At 38.6% G+C, this 23,986-nt stretch overlaps 1 protein-coding gene across 1 annotated transcript in view; it reads right to left on the bottom strand.

Annotated features, from left to right (window-relative positions):
* The window catches only part of PTPRR (protein tyrosine phosphatase receptor type R), a 240,307-nt gene that overhangs the window by 190,175 nt on the left and 26,146 nt on the right, over positions 1–23,986 (bottom strand). The gene's annotated exons all lie outside the window — the stretch shown is intronic.

The raw sequence follows: 23,986 nt of genomic DNA, 5'->3' as shown, positions 1-23,986 counted from the left end.
ATGGATATTTAGTTACATGTTCTGGAAACTTCTACATTGATGTGAAGTAATTTATTGGGTGCTTCATGACCCACAATTACTCTGTATATGTAGCTACCTTATTCATGTTATGTTCACACTTAGCTATGAGAACCCCAAATCAGATTTGGGTTTACCACCCAGCAACATTTATTGTTCTTCTTCTAAGCTTAGTTCTATGTAGTGTTTCACAGGAATTTAAAAATAAAGGTTAGAACCTGTCTTTTCTTCATAAGAAACATATAATGTGGGCCAGTCAGGAAAGTTAAGGCATATGAGACGCAAACCATCTGGTCAGTAAGCACTTACTACGTATTTAATGTAATGAATATTTATTGAGTTACTACTATGTTCAGTGTGTGTACCAAACACTGTGGAAAACTGAAGCCTCTTCTTTGACAAGTTTATGTAAACCAGGTCTTGTTATAACTGTCTATTTGCTTTGCTGTTTTATTTTTTTCTAGAACTTATCAGTGCTTGAAATAGTATGCATGTTTGTCTTCTTCCACTAGAATAAAAGAGCTTTTTATTTTGGATACCCAGAATTGGAAGCAGTGCTTAACACATAAAAAATACTCAATAAATATTTGTTGGATAAATGAAGGACTCCTGTGCAATAGTATTTAGAATAGGGAGAGACTAATGCAAAGTAACAGTGATCCATGGAAGAAGCTCCCCGTGGCCTACCAGGGAATGAAAGGTGAGATAACAACATGGGGAGGAAATGCCAGCTAGGAAGAAAGACAGAGAGAGATCTCAGGGCATTTGTTAGTGTTATGGTCAAACCATTTTCTCGCTGTAGATTTCCATAAAATTAGTTTCACATGTGGTCTTTCCCATTCCTAGAATTGATAAGTATTTAATTTTCAAATTCCCAAATATTTTGATATGGTGGCTATAAAGTTGAGCTTGAGAAACTGCCTGGCAAATGGGATAAATTTTTGTGGAGGTCATCAGTCAGATTGTGCAATCTATAAAACCGTAAAAAGGCTGGGCTTTTCTGTTCCAAATATCCTTAATGGAGATTGAATTCCAATGGCATCCATGCAAATTTCCCAAAGCCTTGTGGAATGACTGGGATTGATCTCAGTCAGGACTGTGTTCTTGGTTACATTGAACTCATCCAGGTCACACGGAGACCTTTGTTTAGTCCTGGGGTTGGGTGAACAGATATATCCATCCTCCCCATCCCAAGTCATGGTCATCTGCCTATAGGAGTTATGATCTTGTTGAAGGGCCATCAATCTCTTTCTTAATATTAGGATTTTTCCAAATAGCACTGTGGACATAAACAGGTGGCCTTAATTGGCCACTGGCTTCCTAATCTAGTTTTCAAGGAATAAAATTTGGATTTCAAAACCAGGCTATGAACTTAAGTTCAGATTGGAGTGATCTTCAGACCGTCATGCTCTTTTAAGGAGGAATTTTAAACAAAATGATATCTGGCCAGATGGTGAGGACACAAAGCAAATATATCAGCATTGCTCATGACCAGACCTTTCTTTCCCAAACCCGTCCACAGTCAGCATGACAAAGTTTGTGATCAGCAGTGGAGAAAGTAGGGCAATTGTCCACAGTCCCTAGGGAAAAGTGAAGCAGTGTAAAAAGTTACAAGAGCTTGGTAATTCTTGTTAATTCTTGGCAATTCTTGGTAATTCTCCAGGGCCTACTTAAAGCTGTATCTCTACAAGTTTGGATCCCACCTTCACCACCGGCTAGCTCTGCAGCCCTGGGTAAGTTACCTATTACGACATACATGAGCTTCAGTTTCCTCATCTGTACAGTGAAGATAATGATGCCTTTTTTTTTTTTTTTACAAACTTGTGGGTATCATAATTACTGTTGTTAAATCTTCAATGACTAGTAGACCTAGTTATTTGTACTAAAGGAGGGAATTAAGATGGTTAGAAAATTCAAAGGGCAAAAATAAATTATACAAATAATTCCAGAACAGACAAAGTATACCAGCTATTCTATCCATTGCTTAATTTATCAAAAAAAGGATCAATTAATTTTAAGTAGCCTCTTCTTTAGTATCTAAAAAAAGTTCAAGTTTATCATAGTAACTGATGAGTAAGTAAACATAAAAGAAAGATGGAAACAGAATGGCATGAGGATCCGTCCAGTGTCAAAGTTGCTGTAGAATGTCTTTTTAGCTACTTGAGGTCTAACCCTACTTTTAGCTTTTATGTAAAATTATAGCCTACAATAACTTACACAGTATCTAACTGGCATTGATCAAAATGAAAATAAAAGATAAACAATGTGCACTGACCAGAAGATGACTATAATTAAATAAAGTCCCATGACTGGACATGACTGTGTAAGTATGTTCAATATACCAGACTCTCAGCTTCCCCAAATTAATTAACTCCCTAATGAAAGTTGTCTGCTATCAGAATAACCAATTTACTTTTTTCAACAATATAGCCACATTAGTTTTCAATTAAGATTCAAAAACCCAAGTCCTGATGAGCAAGGAAGTCGTAAACGATTTATGAGTGTCCTACTTTATGTAATGTTACATCTATTATTCTGCTTTAATCCTCTAGCGTGCTTTTTAATTTGTGAAAAATTAATGCTGGGTTATTTTATGAAGATTATACCCACTTGGAAGGCAGCTATTGCAGGAAGCATATTCTTAAACTGAGAATTCAATCTCTTCAAATTTAGCAAGCTGATTCCTAAAATGACCAATTAAATTTTCATAGTTTCTTTTTGTTTAATCAACAAACTTTTCAGTCCAATAATTCTAATGAACCAATAGCTATCATTTCTTTTTCCTTCATAACAGGGTGAAATATTTCCCAGGTATTTTTATTATTTTTTTTCCATTCAGAATTGAAGGACTCACACAGGATGATTCAAACTTTCAAAGCTTAGAATTGCCGAGTCCCAATTCTGTTCACAACAACCTGCTGGGAGTTTGTAGTGCTCAAAGCCATCAGAACTCTTGGTTTCCTTTGATCTTCACTTTGGCCACACTGCTATTCCACAATCCCACCTTCATTAAATTCCGTTGTCATGCTAGGATACTGGGTGAAGCGACATTCCAGGCAAGTGTTTTAATGATAAGGAACAGACATCTCCGAGTCAGAGGCAGAGGGGAAAAGTCATAAGGATATAAATGATAATTTCATAGCCATCAAAAATAGTCAAGCCTCATGTAAACTGTAACTGGGCACTGGAAAATCAGAAACTGAGATTCTCCTTCCTCTCTCAGTGGCTGCATCATTTGGGCATAATTATCTTGCATGTGGCGGACTGGAAGCCAGTCCCTAATCCCTAGCAAAACCCATGTGCCCAGACATACACTACCAACTTTAGACAAACCATTTCTCTTGGTTTGAATTCTCAAAAGGAAAAAAATCCTAAAGGGCTAGGCTTGTTTCTTGTGAGTGCTCTTCACAACAGGCCATGTCACAGGCTGTTCAGCGAAGCGTAGGGTGTCATTGGCTTAGGAATCTTTTTGTGGTCCCATCAGCTATGGCCGGAACAGAGGATCACATGATCAATAGTGTTGCCTTTCCAGGGTCTGTGGGAGGGCAGGCACTCAGTGAACTTGTCTCTATCAGGTTTGTAATTATTACTTCATTCAAAGATGCAACATTCATTCATAACTAAGTTCTCATAAATGTTAGCTACCATTATCAATATCATCGTCATTTCACCATTTATTCATTCATTCAACAAATATTGATTAATCACCCCCTGTGTTCCAGCCACTCTGAGACTGTGGTCATAAAGATGATGAAAGTCTTTATTTAGAATAAAGTAGATTCTAGGGGCACTTGGGTGGCTCAGTTGGTTAAGTGTCTGACTCTTGATTTTGGCTCAGGTCATGATCTCTGGGTTGTGAGACTGAGCCCCAAGACGGGCTAATGCGCAGGGCATGGAGCCTGCTTGGGATTCTCTCTTTCCCTCTCCCTCTGCCCTGCCCCTCTATAAAAAATTTTAAAAAATAGAATAAAGTAAATTCCAAATTTTAAGGAACTGATACACTTATGAAACAGTCCTAGAAAGGGAAAGGATGCTTACTTTCCCAATGGTAGGCAGAAAATTTTGCCTACAATGAAATGGAAGGACTGCTCCAGCATCTCCTGGAACACACCATCCAAAGTGCTTTGCCTAGATACTTAGGGATTAACACAAAGTTTTCTACATGTATAGAGAAAGTTATTGTCCCTGACCAAATTATCTGATAATTTTATATGCATATTAATGCTCTGTTTTTAGAATCATGATTATAAACTCAGATACTTAAACTACAGAATCCATACAGTTAAAATAAATGAGTGAACTAGGTCAGGTGTAATAATCATCAGATGGCAGCAAAGATGGTGAATGCGAAAGCACACATTCTGTCTGAAGGCAGGAGCAATTATGCAGCCATTTGGAAACATGGCACTGTAATGCTAGATCTCCCAATTCTTTTCTTTTTTTTAAAGATTATTTATTTATTTATTTGAGATAGAGAAAGAGAGTGAGCAGGGGGAAGGGGAGAAGGAGAAGCGGACTCCCCGCTGAATAGGGAGCCCATCTCGGGGCTTGATGCCACCACCGACCTGAGCCGAAGGCAGACACTTAACCAACTGAGCCACCCAGGTGCCCCTAAATCTCCCAAATCTTAAAGAAATACTTGAAATGCGCATCTTTTTTGGGTAAAATCCCTGACTTAAGAAAAAAAATGCACTGAGGACTATTCAAAATATATAGCTGCATTCAGCTTGGGGTCCACCAAATCACAAGCCCCATTTGATAGCAAGGAACACAAGTTGGCCTGGCCGGTCATACTCTTGCTTTGAAGAGATACACATGAGGGAACCTCTGAATGCAGTGTCCCAGGAGATGCTGGGGGTAGTCCTGAGCTTTCCAAAGTTATGTCATTACCAGTGGAGAAATCAGCAGGGTCAGTGGCTATGGTGGGTTGAATAATGGGCACCCAAAAATGTCAACATCTTAATCCTATGAATGCTATTTACATGGCAAAAAGTACTTTACAGATTTGACTGAGTATCTTGAGATAGAAAATTATCCTGGATTTTCCAGGGGGACTCAGTGTAACCATAAGAGCTCTTACAAGAGGAGGGTCAAAGAGAGAGACAGGTCAGAGGATGCCATTGCTATTAGGGGTCCATCAACCAAGGAACGCAGGTGGCCTCTCGAAGCTACATAAAGGCAAGAAACAAATTTCTCCCCAAGAGCCCTCCAGAAGAAACCAGCCGTGTGGACACCTTGACTTTAACCCAGTGAGATTTTGGACTTCTGACCCTCAGAATTATATGATAATAAATAAGTGTTTTAAGCCATTATGTTTATGGAAATTTGTTGCAGCAGCCATAGGAAACCAATACAGCAACATAGAACTTTCCAAAGAGTCGAGCAACTTCTTCTGGTTGCTATGATTGAGAGCAGACCATGGGAGCATTAGAGTGGAAACTTTATCACCAGACCCAGGCCATGAACTTCAGAGCTCCCTGGAGCCAGGGGAACCTACTATGTATAAGAAGACCTTCGACCCTCCCTGCGTGAATAATTCTCCTGCTACGAGCCCAGGAGGACAGTTGCCAATCATCTCCAGTCCTGACCAGATCTTTCCCAAAGCCCAAAGATGAAGGGGATGCAGAGCCACATGGTAGAAAGAATACTGTCTTTAAAATCAAATGAGATACTTTTCTGTGTGACAACACAGAAACCTCCATGTCATTATCTGTAAAATGAGAGTAATAATATCGCATAGCATTATGAGATAGGGGAATGAAAATCTGTGCGCCGTCGTGCCTTATGAATAGTGGGAGCCCGATAAATGGTAGAAAGTGTTGTTTCTGTTCTTCTTTTATTGTTACCCTATATTCTCTAGATTTGCAATGATCACAAGATTAAGTTTTCTACATAACCTCAGTAAATTAGCAGCTCCAAAGGAACAATGAACATCATTAAGTATAATCGTCATGCCCTATTGCCTCAAAGACTGTGGGGGGAACAGATGCTTCCAACATTGTGAAAATGTTACATTTATAATACAACCTCCTGTCACCAGAATGTCAGAAGAGTGAGAGGTTTCTAGAAAAGTCCACTGTCCTTAAGCCATCCTGACAACCACCATGTCCAATACACACACTGTGATACTAATGCTTGGGAAAGAAGGCCTTAATGATCGCAGCTTCAGAATCTGTGCTTCTGGCATTCAGCAGTCTTCAGACTCTGCAAAGAAGCACAGCAACATTTCCACACAGTGTTCACAGTATTAGCACATTCACTGAGCAGAGGAGATGTAAAGCAAAATCTTGAAAAACAGGCAAAGGACATGAACAAATTTTGGAATAGATTAAAATTACCTACAACACTTGGGATATACAGGATCAGTGGACTCCAAAATCCAAAACCAATGTCACAAACTCAGAAGATTTCAGGAGCCAGGCAGGAAACCCAAGGAGTGAAGGAGAGGAATTTGCCAGTGGTGGGGCCTGTGCAGAGTGGGTGGGAGGCCCTGCTCGACGGCATTCCCCTTCAATTCCCTGCTCACCCCAAGGGGCCAACAGACTCATCTGTGGGCTGACTTCAGTTCACAGACTATGAGCTTATGACCTCTTTGGCTAATGGGATACTTTGCCAAAAAATCAACAGCAGCAAAGACAACCTGAGAGAAGGCTGGATAGAGGAGCTGTTTGTCGGTAGAACCATCCCACCATCAAATCCCTGTATGTTGTACTCTGACTGCTCAGATCTCTCCCAGCTGCTGGCCTCACATGGCTCTGCTTAGAGGATATTCCAAGCCTAGATCACTCTTTCTCTTTGAGGGCAAAATTATGTATCTGAAGACTCATTCATTCCCTTAGGACAAGGCTCGGGATCCATATAGCCCATCATGTACAGCAATATACATGATCATGCCAGTAGCCTTAAGGCATGCTATACAGATAAATCCTTTGTTGGCAATATCTAGAAAAATTATATGGGGAATCTCTCAGGAGCTGAGTGCTGCTGGATATCAAGACTTTATTCATCCCAGATATTGTGGAAATTTGGTGGTATTATTAGAGTAAATTATTTGTGCTGATGGAAGTTTAGACCATGACCAGCTGTTAGAGTATTTTTGAGCAGGGCATCTCTGTCACCTCTAATCATACCTTGGCCTCATTTCCATCAGGCCTCCTTTCCACAGTGGGGAAGGTTGGAAGAGTTTAGAGAGGTAACAATACCAGCTTTCAGAGTGGCTCTTTTGACCTGTTTTTAAAAAGATAGACTTAATCTTCCTGAACTGAAAATAATGAAAATTTAGGTTCAGATACAACTTTTATTTTACGTTTGTAAAATTAGTTGCTCTTATTTCTACAGAAGATCATATAATGACACATTAAATAGGCTTCATGTAGGCAGGCAAGTTCAGTGCATAGACACTGCAAAGGGTCTGCCTGAGTTCAAAGCCTGGCTCCAGAGTCTGGCTGTGATATACTGCCCATCTTAAACCTCTTTCAAAGAAACAATAGCAGAAACATCCTGATGTCTACCAAGTCAACTATTCCAGTCTTTTTTGATTCAGGGTAGAAATGTGATAATGAAAATCTCTAAATGAGATGAGTTTGGTAGAGGGTCTGTTCATAGAGAGTAACTCAGTAAATGGCAGCTATTATAATCCATCCAGGGATTTCTGATGTTCCTACTGGAAGAAAGATAACACTAAATGTGAAAACAATTTTATGATACCTGCATTTATGCATAGCATAAATATTTCAAAGTGTTTCTCACAGACATTGATTCACTTCATCACTAAAATCCTGTGGGTGAAATGGAGCAGATGTTAATATCCTAATTTTTCATAAGAAAAATTGAGATTCAGATTAGTATCTGAGTCGAGATACTTTGAGCCCTGATGAGCTTTCAGTCTCAAGCAAGCCACCTCATATATCTGAGCCTATGTGCAAAGTGAGTGATTAGACAGGTGGTGTATCAGACCACTTCCTCTACTAGCACTCATATAAATTTGGAGATCAAGTAGTTGCCACAAGCCAGACTTCACTGCGTGGTAAACTGATCAGGTTGCCAACTTTCCAGGATTTGGAACTGAGCTTCAAGACTCACTCCCTCTCATCAGGGCCCAGGAGTAATGGAACCCTGAGACAGCAACTCATGCCAGTCAAGATGCCTGGGAAATCTGGGTGTCTGGTGATTTCATTTACAATGAGAAATAACTGCACAGGAACCAAGGTTTGTAAGACCTATTTCAGGGAGCATTTTCACCCCGAAGTTAAACTGGATGGAGGCCCAGTCATGAAAAGAAGTCAGTTTTGTTGACTCTAAAATCAAAGCACAAGGACTTTAAATGATTGATGAGAAGTCTTTAAGAGAGCTGAAGGATCTTCTCACTATGCTTGAACCTATAGAACCAAAATACTTGGGATCCTTTGATAAGGATTTGATTCCCTGAGAGAGTGCTGAATGGACAGGACCACACTCAACATATGTCTTCCTTCCTTCTGTGGGCTATCTATCTCCACTGTCTTCTACTAGAGTCATTTGTCTAAGCTACACTTTTACTGTAAGAATATACCAGGGACATAGTCAGGAGGAATGAGGAGAGAAAATAAATGTTCCCAGATACCAACATTTAAGACACCATAAAGGCCAGAGTCTTTGTAAATGTTAGTGATGTGGTGGCAGGATGTAAGGAGAACAAGTGACAAACTAAAGAATCTGTCAGTATGTCACGATGGAAATGATCATCCTGTTCTAAGCTGGTGATCTGAGGTTAGAAATTTTCCTTGTTATGTGATAAGTGAGTTCTGAGGCTACTAATACCCCCAAACAGACTGACATTGATGGTCAATGGTTTTACAGAACTGAATCCTTTTAACTGCTCCCTTATTAGCAAAGTCACCTTTTAGAAACCAAATTTTTCTTAAGAACTGAATGATTACTAAAATACCAGGCTAAAATAATAAATGGTACTCTTTGGGCCTTCACTGAGAGTTCTATTGACTGATGATTAAATGTTTTGAGCAAATACAGTCTTCTGGTTTTCATGTCCAAACTTTTCAAACATAACAGAGACAACCAAGTAGGTAGGGCGGAGGCATCACTTGGGAGGCCACTGGAGTCAGGCACAGACAGTGACACTGAGATATTCAGAAAAGAGGTCGGAAACTCACAAAGAAGACAGACTGCACAATGTAATCAAGGAAGACAACAAGTTATTTTTTTTAAAGAAACTAGAAGCTTAATAAGTTAAAAAAAGTCTTTTTCTTAAAGAAACTAGAAGCAATAATGAGATACAAATTTACACCTATCATCACACACAAAAAAAGAGTGATAACACAATTGCTGATAGAGATGGAGGGTGGCTACTTTAGCACTTACTGGTAAAAATGCAAGTTCCTACTACTGTTGGGAAACAAATCCAATTATATATTATTTCAACGTAGCAATCTCACTTTTGGGAATCCATTCCACAGAAATAAAAGCATTAGCATATGTACAAAAATATTTTTACAACATTATTCACAGGGCTGAAAACAAGAGTGGAAACAATATGAATTAGTATTAATGGAGGAACGGCTGAATAAATTGAGGTATAACCACACCATGAAGCTATTTATGCACCATTAGAAAGAATCAGTCATGATAGTTTTTCATGAACTATCATTGGGAAAGAAGGGGGGAAAAAGCAGAGAAGTGTCTAAAATATTATATCATTTTTGTGGAACACAAAATGACAAAATCCTACTATAGGTATTTATGTATATATATGCACGTATCTGTGTGTGAGTGTGCATGCATGTGCATATGTTTGTGTGATTATATGCGCGTAAAAAAATAAACTAAAGAATACACCTTAGATTCTAGTGTGAATGATCAGGAGGATATGGGGCTTCAACAGAAGGAGATGAAGCAGATGAAGGGAAGGAAGAGAGGTGAAACTACAAAAAAAACTAAACAAAAGTGACTGCAATAAAAAATGAAATGAATGATTTCTCACTTATGTAGAACTACACATGTGTAAGTTTATCCACGTATAAAGAAACTATGGAAAGACAAATGAGAAAGTTAAACCTGCCTTTGTAAGAATGACCATGATATATTGTTAAGCAGAAAAAAAAGAGACAGTCACCAAGGTTGTTTTTAAAAGGAGGCAAATGTAAACATCTGAACACAAACCAGTTAAAGATTTGTATAGCAAAAGACACCATAAAAAAGAGAAATGACAGCCTGGGAAGAAATAAATGCAACCCATATGGCAGACAAAGCGATTATGTCCCAATAAGCAAAGAGCTTCTACAAATTGTTAAGAAAAAGATAATTAACCTGATACGCAAGTTACAAATAAGCAACTGCATGAGAGGAAATCCAAATAACCAACACACAAGGGATGTTCAGTCTTTTATATCATGGTGGAGATGTAAATGTAAGCAATAATGAAGTCCAACTTTTACTCCCTTGGTCAGCAGAAATGAAGAACAACAACAACTAACTGTTTCTGGGGAGACTTTGAATCAGTCAGGCACTTTTATGTTACTGGTAGGAGGGTGAATTGCTACAACTATTCAGAAAATAAAAATTTGGTGATATATTAAATAATCTCTGTTTTGAAAATTTCTTATTCATATATATAAAATATATGGATGAACAAACAATATACATTTATGTACATACACACACATGATATATATATATTCTTTTTTCTCCAAGGGTATACATAAAGATATTTATTATGGCAGTTTTATTGTGGCAACTACGAAACATATACACAAAGCAAGAAAACTGCAAACAACCTGGATGTACATTGAATCTGAGTAGTTTAAGAAAGTATGGTATACATATAAACTTGAAAATTAGGCAGCTATCTAGAAGAAATAAATCAAATTTATATCTAAAGACTCTTAGGTACATCTATGACTTATAATCTTTAAGAAAAGCCAGTTGTAGAGTAAGTATGACAAAGTTTTAAAACAACAATAAAATATATATCTATTTAAAATAGAGAAATGTATAATGTAAATTAAGAAGATTTACATCCCTACATAATTATAAAGGTAAGCTTCAATTACCTGGAGTATGTGTTTATGTGTGTGGAATCCTTTTTACCTGATCTTCCCTAATAAACTGGGAATAAATTTTTAGGTTATTAATAAATTATTAGCTTATCAATAAGTTATTCTGCACTTGGATTAATAATACCTTTAAAAAATTTTTTTTAAAATGTTCTTTGTGGGCGCCTGGGTGGCTCAGTTGGTTAAGCGACTGCCTTCGGCTCAGGTCATGATCCTGGAGTCCCGGGATCGAGTCCCGCATCAGGCTCCCTACTCGGCAAGGAGTCTGCTTCTCCCTCTGACCCTCCTCCCTCTCATGCTGTCTCTCATTCTCTCTGCCTCAAATAAATAAATAAAATCTTTAAAAAAAAAAAAAATGTTCTTTGTAACAGAGGTTCCTGACAATACAGCTAATGTTAAGATCCTAAAGGCAATTCATACAATATTTTACTTCAGAAAATTTTAGATTTATTTGAGAGAGAGCGAGCATGAGAGCAGGTGGGGAGCAGAGGGAGGAGAGAAATCCTCAAGCAGACTCCTCACTGAGCACAGAGCCCAACGCGGGGCTCGATCCCAGGACCCTGAGATCATGACCTGAGTGGAAATCTAGAGTCAGATGCTTAACTGACTGAGCCACCCAGGAGCCCCCTACTTCAGAAAAATTTAGGTGACAGGGCACCTGGGTGGCTCAGACGGTTAAGCGTCTGCCTTTGGCTCAGGTCATGATCCCAGAGTCCTGGGATCGAGTCCCGCATCGGGCTCCCTGCTCCTTGGGAGCCTGCTTCTTCCTCTGCTTCTCTCTCTCTCTCTCTGTCTCTCATGAATAAATAAATAAAATCTTTAAAAAAAAAAAAAGAAAATTTTAGGTGACAAGAAAGAGCTGCATCTGGGAGCACATGACAAAGGGTGAACACAGAGCAGGTGTTAGCACATTCTGGCTGACAGAAAAGATGGCTAGGCTTTCAGCAGAGAAGAGTAGTTGGTGGGAGTTCCACAAGAGGAGGGCTCATGGCGGCATGAAAAGCTACCAGCAGGTAGAGGTGAGGGCTGGCTGCGAGATCCGAGTTCAAAGACAAAACAAGTAATGAGGCAGGTCTCCAGGCTCAGAAGAACTGAAGTGCTAGTTAGTGGAACTTCTCACTCGAGAAGGGAAGAAGATGTCAAGAACCCAGGTAATTAGCAATGGCATGTAAGCATGGTTTTAGTCAGAGCCACCCCATGGTGCTGTGCGAACCGTGTGATTGCAGCCTCACGGGATGTTGTTGGCTTAAACTACCGTGTGAAGGGTACCTCCTAGATTTATACAACAAGGCAGGAGGCTGCTACAATGCAGAGATTTTACCCTAAGATCAGAGGAGATTAAAATAGACAATTCTGCTGATCTTCATCACCATCAGCAGCAGCACCACCACTATTGTGACAGATGACCTTATTACAACGTGTTATGCTTTAGAGAACAAATTCATTGTCCTAGAAAGAATCAAAGGAGGTAGTCTGGTCAGGTATTACAATTACCATTAACATGAAAAAACAGACTCAGAAATGTTCATTGATCTCAAAGGTAGTCAATGGCCAAACAGGCATATGCAGTCAAATGCTCTACCCCTGAGCTACACCCCCCGAAACAGGCATATGAACCCAGGATGTCTCCTTCTAAAACCATCTGTTCCCACTGTCTTAAATTGCTCACAATGAGAATGGAGATTGGTCCCTGACACTGGGATTGGCCTGCAGAGCAAAGAGCCAACAGATCATTTTACACCTTGTATTCCTTTCATACGAATTATATTTTCTTGTTTTTTTAAACCTAATAGGTAAACAAATTTTCCCTTCAGGGGATTTCCTGTTCTGTAACATTCAGACTCAACCTGTCCATCATACTGACGGCTATTTTGTTGTAGTGACTATTTGTTTAGACAGAATGTGTTACAAAAAGGGTTTTTAACAGCTTACGAAAATGAATAAAAGGTAAGGAAATGAGGAAAATGAATTAGAAGAAAAATGAGTGAAGAAAAGTAAACATCCCACCAAAAATGATGTTAGTTCACAAAATAAATAAGGCACTCAATAAAGTTCTCTATATTTGCTAGAGATGGACCACAAATTTGGCTCTCAGCAGGAAGAGAAAAAAGGAAACGTGATTCACAGCATTTACAGCATTTAAAAGATATAATTCGGGCGCCTGGGTGGCTCAGTCATTAAGCATCTGCCTTTGGCTCAGGTCATGATCCCAGGGTCCTGGGATCAAGCCCCACAGCGGGCTCTCTGCTCCGCGGGAAGCTGGCTTCTCTCTCTCCCACTACCCCTGCTTGTGCTCTCTCTCTCACTGTCTCTCTCTCTCTCAAATAAATAAATTTTAAAAAATCTTTAAAAAATAAATAAAAATAAAAAAATAAAAGATATAATTATAAGCCAACCAGTGGCTCAGGAGAAATACAAGTATTCTTGGTACAAAGACTGAGAAGTTATATTTTCCGTTGTTCCATATAATACTAATAATAGCAGCCAATTTTTATAAGGATCTTACTATGTGTCAGTCCTGAGGCTAAGTGATTCAAATGCTTTATCTCATCCAGTTCCTACAAAAATTCCACAGGATGGGTTTTATTATATTACTTTTTTTATAGTTGAGGAAACTGAAATACAGAGATGGTAAGTAAGTCCCTGGGAAAAAAACACAATTTGCAAATGCCTGATTTGAGATTCCAACACAGTTCCACCAAAGTTATTCTTCCAAAGCTATTCTTCTATCACATGACTACCATTTAGGAGTTATACCTTGATCCAATCCTTAAGTATCCTTGAATATCCAATAGAATCCCTCAAGATCCAACATTATGTAGTTTCCACCACGCTCTCTCTGCCACCCAAATTTGTTTTTTTGTTGTTCTTATGTTATGTTAGTCACCATACATCATAAGTTTTTGATGTAGTGTTCCATGATTCATTGTTTGCGTATAACTCCCAGTGCTCCATGTTTTGTTTTCTTCATTGCACTTAGTACCACCTGAAATTATTGTGTTCAGGTGTTTACTTATTTTATTGTTTTTCTCCTATTAGCATGTGAACTACAGAGCTGTAATGATCTTATCTTTTTAATCTTCTATCCCGAGTCTGCTTTACTACCTAAAACTTAGAAGGTGTGCAATAATATTTTTGAATAAATGTTTCAAGGAGCAAGGAGTAGGTGTCCATTCAACATGTTTGCATGTCTGAAAATCCAGTTGCTTCTATTTATTCTTAGCTCCTTACAGATATTACTCACATATTCTTCCCCAGTCTCTATGACTTATACCAAAAATGCACTGTGTCCTATAACTTGGCTATTTTTCATAAACTAGCTTGGCATAGACTTGTTTTTACTCATTTGATCTAATTTCAAAAAAATTATTCTTAAGAATATAGATGTCACCATCACTTGTCACACATGAGATTTTTTTTTATTCATTTGTCCATAAAAAATGATTGCTGATTTTTCAAAGCCTACATTCAAAGAATTTGCCTCATGGCCTGCTCAACATAGACGTCGCTATTTGCTGCCCAATATGTCCTATTTAAAAAACAGACCAGGGGCGCCTGGGTGGCTCAGTCGGTTAAGCGTCTGCCTTCGGCTCAGGTCATGATCCCAGGGTCCTGGGATCGAGCCCCGCATCGGGCTCCCTGCTCCGCGGGAAGCCTGCTTCTCCCTCTCCCACTCCCCCTACTTGTGTTCCCTCTCTCGCTGTGTCTCTCTCTGTCAAATAAATAAATAAAATCTTTAAAAAAAAAAAAACAGACCAGTTCTAAAAAAGAGAGAGAAAGCAACATGTGTTTAAAGCACAAAGAACCAACAGGAACTTGTTCTGGTTAAATACCCAATTCCAGTTGCCATGTTTTCAGGCAGGAAAAATAATCAAATTCTTAAGCAATGCAGCTTCACTAGGTCCATACTGGGAGCATGAGATAATTAGGGGTTTTTTTGAACTACAGACACACAAACACATACAAAAAAACAAAAAACAAAAAACCCAAGACATTCAGAATAATTGATTGGATGACATTAATAAATGTAATTCAGGAAATCCCAGAATAAGACAGATTCTTAGCCCTGATTGTCTAGATGCATATTCTCAGCATTCTCTAAATCTTTCCGGATTTCTTGGAATTTGTGTCACATGGCTGTCATTTCCAGAGAGGAGGGCTACAAATCTCACAAACACATCTCCTCCCGCCATCTTAGAAACTGTCTGTGAGCAGGTGGCCTATCCCACAAAATTGGTTCTTCCTCTTCTTTTTTCTTTGAAGTTATCTGTTGCTAACTTACTGTTTTAGTAAAAAGACACAATCATATGAAAATGTAGGCTAAATGGACAGATATGTAAAGTAGATGGTGTCTTCTTGATTTATTTATCTGAACTCAAATGTTCCAAATATGGCACACAGGTAATGAAAGAAACAATTTAGGACAAGAATAATGGCTGGATTATATTTTCATACCTTAAAAACAAAATTTGGAAAAGACTTAAAGCACAAGATTATGACCAATCTCTTTAAAAAAGACAATGATATCTGGCTATGGTGATGTGATATTGTGATTTATAATTTAAAAAAAAAATTTTGGTTTTCATCCACAGTTCCCGGCACAAAGCTCCTAAAACCCTTGTAGTTTCCTATCTAACAGCAATAGGGGCATTTTTAGTCATATTATTTAGTTTCCAGAGCCATAAAGGAGAAATAGGTGTTTTTCATTATTCATAACGAGCGCTTTCAATCGGTTTTTTGTTAATAAGGTGACTTTTTGAAACACCCTAAAGAGGGACAGTCAGGTGGCCAAGGGAACCAACCAAATGATTACAGGGACAGAGCTTTCAGTCCCCCCCACCCCGGGAAGAGGAGGGGAGCTGGAGGTTGACGAATCGCCAATGCCCAATGATTTAATCAATCATGTCTACATAAGGAAGCCTCCATAAAAACACAAAAGAATGGGGTTCGGAGAGCTTCTGGGTTGGCGAACACAGGGTGGTGCTGACAGAACAGCTCACCCAGAGAAGACATGGAAGCTCCGCACTCCATCCCTTTGTCCCATGTCCTTTCTATTTGTCCAATGCGTCTCTTCCGCTTCTCTATGCCTGACTCATGATAGCTTTTAGAATTCACTGGCAATCTAGTAAGTCAAAGGATGTGATCTCCCAAGTAGATAGTGTCAGAACTGAGTGAAAATGTAGGACCCCCAGCTGGTGGCCCAGAATTGCTAGGTGAGAGAAACCTGCCCCCTCTTCACATCTGCTGGCCAGACATGTCGTAAACGAAGTACGGAGAGTAAAGAGTAGAGGAGAGAGACACAGGAAGCACTTTCCCTTTACATTTTGGTGTGAGAAGTGGGGTTTGCTAGAACAGTCTTGGCTCATGGAAACATATGGTTTGGAAGAGAAAGGATGACAGGGCAGGCAGTGGCCCTGTGGTCACTTGTCATCTGAAGCAGCAGCTATGCTATGCTGTTACTAAAGGTAAAAGCTGCCGATGAGGAAGCTTCGTAACTTTGTCAGGGGAAAGAACCTTCCAAAGACTTTTAGCTCCTGTGTTTTCCTAAAACCAGACAAAGGAACAAATTGTTTCTGCCATCAGACCTATAGAGATCAAGTTGAAGGAACTAAAAATGGTACCAAACCGATCATGACCAGGCAGGGTCAGAAGCCCAGAAAGTCCAGTCTAATTATCCATTAGCAGTTAGATTTTAAAGTGGAGCATTTTATAGTCACAACAACAAAACAAATAGAAACCCTAAACATGCTTCATAGGATTTATGATTAGAAAGAAACAGAGAAAGAAAGAAGAAAAGAAAGAAAAAGAGACAAAGTCACTCACAGAGGGTATAAGAGAACAGTTCTTAACAACTGGAAAACCCCACAGCACCATTTTTAGAGAGAGACCAGACAAGAAAATATTTGCTCCAAAGGAAAGATACTTTCTTTGTTCATCTGCTGACACCATTTGTTTTTACACTATTGGGGAAATTTTAGATTACAAAGAGTTTTTAGGCGCCAACATAAAGACATGCAGAATTTTCCAACTTCCTCAAATGAAAAATCCTGAAATACAACATTTATGTGTTCTTAACAGAATATCCTCTTTTTTGTCCTACTAACTTCTTTGATTGCTTTAAGTATTTCCCTTGCTTTAGATTTAAGGTTGATGGAACATAAATAATTTGGCCAAGCAAGAGAAAAAATAGACCCCATATTATAATTACATATAGAGTTTATAAAAAGAGTAGTTTCCCTTAGGATAAGCTCACTACATCAAAAACTAATGATGTATTGTATGGTGACTAACATAACATAATAAAATAAAATTAAAAAAAAAAAATTAACCAGGCAGTTGCAATGAAAAGAATACTATGTTTGTCACAGTCAACATTTATTTCTCCTCAGAATTAGCTGCCTTAAACCACTGAGTGTGTTGGGAATGTAAGTCAATACATAAAATGGTAAATCTATTATACAATGGAATTTTTAGCAGTTGTTAAAAATGATGCTTTATAAAGACAGTTAATGGCACCAAAAGATGTCCAAAATATAAACTAAGTAAAAAAAAAAACAAAAAACTGCAGGGGTGCCTGGGTGGCTGGTCAGTTAGGCATCTGCCTTAGTTAGGCTCAGGTCATGATCCCAGGGTCCTGGGATCGAGTCACGCATCAGGCTTCCTGCTCAGCAGGGAGTCTGCTTCTCCCTCTCCCTCTGCCCCCTGCTCAAGATCTCTCTCTGTCTCACGCTCTCTCTCTCTCAAATAAATAAAATCTTAAAAAAAAAAAACCCTGCAAGCTTTATGTATGCAGATTCCATATATCTGTAAAATAGTCCATACCTATACATATGAGACTATACCGATACATATATCAATATGACATTATTATCTAACAGTTAAGGATTATTTTTATTCCTATTTTTCCTTCTCTTTATTTCTAAATATTCTGAAACTCTATGAAAGTACATTACTTTGGGAGTCAAAACAAAAATATTACTAAGTATCCAATATCCAATTAGTATGATAATCAATTAAACCAGTTCTCTTAAGACTCCAGTCATCCTAATGTTGACTCTAAATGATCCAAAACAAGCAGATGCACTAAGTGGTCCAGTGTCAAAACTTCACACAGATATTGCCTCAGCTTGACCTGTAGCATTGACAGAATGTGTTCCAGCATCCTCCTTGCTGCTTTAGTAATGAGAAATGGAGAAAAGCAACAGATGGTGACAATTATGCCAAGCTCAAGAACGAAATTTCTACTTCAAGACAATTTGCACGGGCACAATAATATCTGGAGACTCTAAGCACAAAGCTTTCCAGAATGCAAACATTTGGGATAAAAAGAAAGGTAATTATATAAGAAGATCTGATAGCTTAAGATGAAGCTAATTTAGGTTACGAAAAGAGCAAAAATTTAGCCAAATTTCTGAAGTAGATTACAGAATTTCTTTTTCTAGACTTTCTTAAAAATAAAATCTAATTTGACACTATAATTCCTTTCTGATTATAATCTCTAGACTGGCCATGATGGATCTTATACCTTTTATTCTCTGGCTTCAACATTTACTTGTGGGTATCAATGAGTATACTTTAAGAGGATAAAAATTAACATTGTCATTAGCTTAAATAAAGTGTAATCCATAAAGTTAAATCGTCTATTGAGAAAGTGTACAATAGTTTCCCAAAGCAAATGGCTTATGGTAAAATTTAAAATGTTTGACTTTTGAAGTCAGACCAATTTGGATTTGTATTCTGCCGGTAGCACTTACTATTAACTGTAGAACCTGGAGAAAGTTACTGATACGGGGCCTTAATTTCTTTATCTGTGCACTGGAAACTAATCATGAGGGTTTTCTGATGCTTGAAGGTCCTTCATAGACAATAGTTTCTTCCATCATTATATGATGAAATTTCTGTAAATTTACCTTTGGTTTCAGCATACAGTTACTTTTCCTGAAGTTCATAGGTAAGAGTATGTAACAAGCCATGGCATAATACAAAGATGCCCCAATTTTGCTTTGAAGATCGTGGTACCCAAACTCTAAGATAATCCCCAATGATCCGGGCCTCCTGGTATTCATGCTCCCTGTAGTCCCCTCCCCATGAGTATGGGTTAGACCCAGTGGCTCATTCCTAATGAAAAGAAAAAGTGAGAAAGATGTTGTGTGATTTGGAGACTAGGTCATCATGGTAGTGTGGTGTCTCTCTCTCTTCGCATGCTCTGAAGGAAGCCATGTTGTGAGCAGCCCTGTGGAGATGTCCACGTGTTGAGGAACTGAAGTCTCCTGCCAACAGCCATGTGAGAGAGCTTGCAAGTGGAGCCTTCAGCTCAGTCAAGTACGCAGAGGTAGCCCCCGCTGACAGCTTGACTGCAGTAACCCCTGAGGCAGAAGAACTACACAGCTAATCTGCTCCCAGATTCCTGACCTTCAGAAACTCTGTGAAATCAGAACTGTCTCCCGTTTGAAACTGTTACATGTTGAGGTTATATGTTATGCAATAATAAACAACTAATACACAGATCAAATCCAAAATGACAAAATTGGTAGGGTCTATGGACAAAATACCATTTTCAAGGAAGACAGAAAAGAAGTTTCTAAACCATGACTACATTTACTTGAAAATCAAGAAAAAGAGTTACACATTTTATTATTTAACAAAGGTACCACCATAGTACATTCTTCTCTCAGGCTTTTATATTTATTTCCCTCTAGGAACTTGGGACAAGCGTCCCAAGGCTATTGGAAGACATCTGAGTCACATTCTTCATTACAGTAGGCTTGTGTCTTACATCCATTTAGCATTTTGGACTCAGTATTTAGTATTTGACCCCAATACACTTCACATAAAATAATTCATAATTTTCCGAAAGCCTGCATTTGAATCACACTTTCTGTGAGTTGCTCACCATGAGCCAGTCACTAAGCTCAGGAATGAGCCCATGCACCTGCCTCCACTATAGCTCAACATGCATTCTTGCCCCCCCCCCCCCCCAGTATAAGCAGCATCAAAAACTGTACACGGGCAACAGTGGTTTTCACAAATTTGAGACATTCTTGAGACATAGGACCACACATCTAACAGATTACACTAAATCCTAACTGGCAAATAGTCTGGGTGTTGGGACATTGCCCAGGCACCTGAATTATCTCCTCTGTCAGAGAAAATTTGCTGCCTAATAGGGTCACTGTCAGAAAGTTTAGCGTACAACCTAAGTCACCCATTCCTGAGTCCAAGAATCACATTATTGAGGCCAAGTTGTAAGTCCTCATATCCTCATTATTTCTTGAAAGGGCTATTGTGTCTTAATAAAAATTGAAGTCCAGATACTCTGCTTTAGCATACATTTAACTGGCATCTGACATCTATTCTATCTTTGCTTGTTAATAGCGTCTCAATTTTTATTCAAGTAACCTCCCCTTTCATAAACAGCTTGTGGGCTTTTAGGGATGCTCTAGGGGTGGGGCATGTAGTTTAGGTTTGAGATAATTAGCCTAATATTATCACCGGGCTGAAAGTTGTTCAGGGATGAAGTGAATAATTAAATTGGACTAGTCATAGAGATGCCCAGGATATTACTGATGGTTGTGAAAGGGCAATTTTTTTCCACTAACTATGAACCTGCAAGGATAAAACTCCAGACGTTTCAGGAAACCACGCTGAGATGAAGAAAAGAGAATCAGTCTGAGAATGAAGTCACCCCAGGGAAAGCAGAGCTGGGAGACTGATCCTGGTCAGTTATTTGTCTTTGTCAAACCATACCTAAAGCTATACATACTACAGAAATGTTTGTTACCTGAACCATGAATTTTCTCTGGTTTGGACTGGATTCTTGTCACTTGCCACCAAATATTCCTAACTAATAAACCTTCCCTGATATGGTAGAATTCCAATGGTAGGTACATAGGTTAAATCACCTTTTGGGACATTCCCTACACAAATACAAAATTATGATTAAAACAATATATCTTTTGAGGCACCTGGGTGGCTCAGTTGGTTGAGCGTCCAACTCTTGGTTTCAGCTCAGGCCATGATCTCAGGGTCATCGGGCTCTGCGCTCAGCGTGGTGTCTGAGGGAGATTCTCTCCCTCCCCCCCCTCCCCCTGTGCCCGCTCTTCCCCCTGCTTGCTCCCTCTCTCTAAAATAAATAAAATCTTTCCCAAAAAAACAAATAATAGTATGTCTTTTGACAAAGTACCCAACCATTACTTACCCACATAATACACGAAATGCTACAAAACACATGAAATGCCACATAACACATGAAATGCTACAAAATTTATTTATTGTGTCAAAGCAATGAGAAAGCTGGACCTTCTAAGTCCTTCAGATCACATCTAGAAATTATCTCTTTCCCTGTAAGATGAAATTCAAAAACTGGTCAACAGCAGAACCAAGCTGAAGTGAGGCATAACGCAGATCTCAGGATGTAACTGAAACCCAGCTATCCAAAGCATTTGGTTTTAATCGTCTTCTAAATCAACTGCTTGATAAAAATATTTTCAAAGAAAGTTTGTGTCAAAAAATCAGAGAATGTCTGTGTGCTGGTCTGGGTGAATGGTGAGCAAGACAAGAAGATTTAGGACTCTAGAAAACTCACAGAGACCATCTGAGGCTCCTGGAAACTCTCCATCATCTTCTTATGTGCTTAGAGAAGTCTTCCCCCTGTCCTAAGAACTGCCACTGTATCCTCTCTTTCCTCCCCCTTCCTTCCTCCCTACCTTCATCCCTTCCCATTTTCTCCCCTCCACTTTCCTTTCTCATCCTCCTCCTCTTCCTCCTATCCCTTCTCCTTTTTCTTCCTTTTATTTTCCTTCCTATGAAGATCATCCTATGAAGTAAGCCATAATCCCCCCACCTTTTAGATTTCAAAGCCTTCCTAGTCCCAGTTTTCTCAGATTTTTCCCAGGCTAGAACATTCTTCACTCAGCAACCTAGGCTGAACTTGCTGAACTGGAAAATCCTGCAGCTGCTTCCATGCTACCATTTTCATTCATACCTCTAGATTCTCTCCTTCCCAATGTCATGGTCTTGTGGCCTGATGTATAACTACGGAATTTCCAGCACATATTTGTTTAAAGCCATTTTTTTGACTCCTTCTACAGCACTGACCTTGAGGACATTCATATTCCCTCTATATTGCATTTGTACAGAAATCCTAATAACAGCTTCTTAATTGAGCTTCTGAAATGTAATTAGCATTCTTTGGGATAAACATTCTAATTACACTGTTTCCTTGGAATAAATGAACTACAGATTTCCCTGATCATAAAAGAAAGGACGAAAAGGGAAAAAATTCATTTGTGGATAAATGCTCTAATGAAATGCTTTGTGGAGCCAACTGGGAATCAGGAAAGGAGTGACACATACATCTCTCATGTCCCTGTTAAATTTCTCATTCTATAATTCACTGTCTTAATGATGTCAGAAACAAGAGGGAGAGAAAAAAATATAGGAAGAGGAAAAAAGTCATCTCTCCCTCTCAATGGAATCCTTAAAAGTTGCATGAATATATATATATATATATATATATATATATATGAATTTGGCACTGGTGTTTTTACTCTGGCTGAAAAAAAAAAATCCTGGTAATTTCTCTAATTCAGGAAACTAATACTAAGAAACACTACTCATTTTGGTATCAATTAAGCCATAAAATAATTCTTTGGTACCCCTGCAATATTCCTCAAGTAATACTGTGTGTGTGTGTGTGTGTGTGTGTATACACATATAAAACACATGTACACCTTAGCTACACAATCATCAATTACTCTATCAAAGTCATTTAGCCACCAGAGTTATCTCCCTTTCATTATCTATACTTCATTTCTAAACCTCTTTTCTGGACAGAATGAAACTTCAAACCAGCTGATACTTGACTGAATGGTGACTGTCTACTTTTTGAGTCAGTAGAACATTACTGATTTATTAAAAAATAACCCTATTTTCCTGGTTTTCCTACTAAATCACACCTGCATAAGTAATGCCAAGAGATTACAGGAAACATTAACACTAGTAACTGTTGCAAGCCAGCATAGCCACAGCATGGTTAGAGACTAGATCAAGGAGGTTAGGGAAGCCTAATACAGCAAAATCACCTATTGCCTTCAACTAATCATCACCCGTAAGAAAAAGCACAGCTTCTTCATGAGTTTCCAAACCACAAACAAGCTAAAAGTGAAATGACCTGCCAGAATTCCTCACTGATGCCTTTTATCCTCCATAATATGAAATTAACTAGACAGTACATGACATTATAAGACAGAACAAACCTCTTGAACAGTAATTCACAGTGACTTTAAGAGTTGACAACAATGGGAATATGATGGTCACCAGAGGAAATATCTCCCATGAGCCTTCGCATTAACACAGGCACATCCAGATACAGCCACATCATTATCATCATTTATCTTCACCAAATAGACAGAGTACATGGCTTTCACCTTCAGAACATCTGTTACTTATGTAAATGCGCAAAATTTTTTCAAGTATTTCAGGAGCCAAGTGACCCACATATTTTGTAACAAGAGCTCATCTTGCGTTCTCAATTTATGATTTTTTAATTGAATTACTGACATTTCCTCTCAGACATTTCCCAAGCAAAGCCAGAGATTCCATTTCATTTGCTCTATTTCAGGATCCCCCAAATGACAACAGGATCATAATAAATACTCAGTGCATGCTAGTTGAAAGCATCATTGAATAGATTTTGATTGTCAATACCAAGTGTCCTATATGTAGTAGATAAAAAATAAAGGAAAGGAAAAAAAAAGTTTGTTAGATTTAATTACATTTGGCTCATAGAGAGATTGTCAAAATGTAAACATGGTTTAATTGAATGATCTTGGCCTTAAAAGTCAACATATTTGATTATATTTGGGGGCAGAAATGCAATAAGAACCATTTAGCTACTGATTTGTTGTTTTAATGCGTAT

Source organism: Mirounga angustirostris, unplaced genomic scaffold (genome assembly GCF_029215605.1).
Source record: "Mirounga angustirostris isolate CCGP_5_RB_7025 unplaced genomic scaffold, mMirAng1.0.hap1 SCAF_5, whole genome shotgun sequence".
Classification (NCBI taxonomy): Eukaryota; Metazoa; Chordata; class Mammalia; order Carnivora; family Phocidae; genus Mirounga; species Mirounga angustirostris.
The sequence above is the reverse complement of the archived record's forward strand: the minus strand, read 5'-3'. Positions and strand labels throughout refer to the sequence as shown.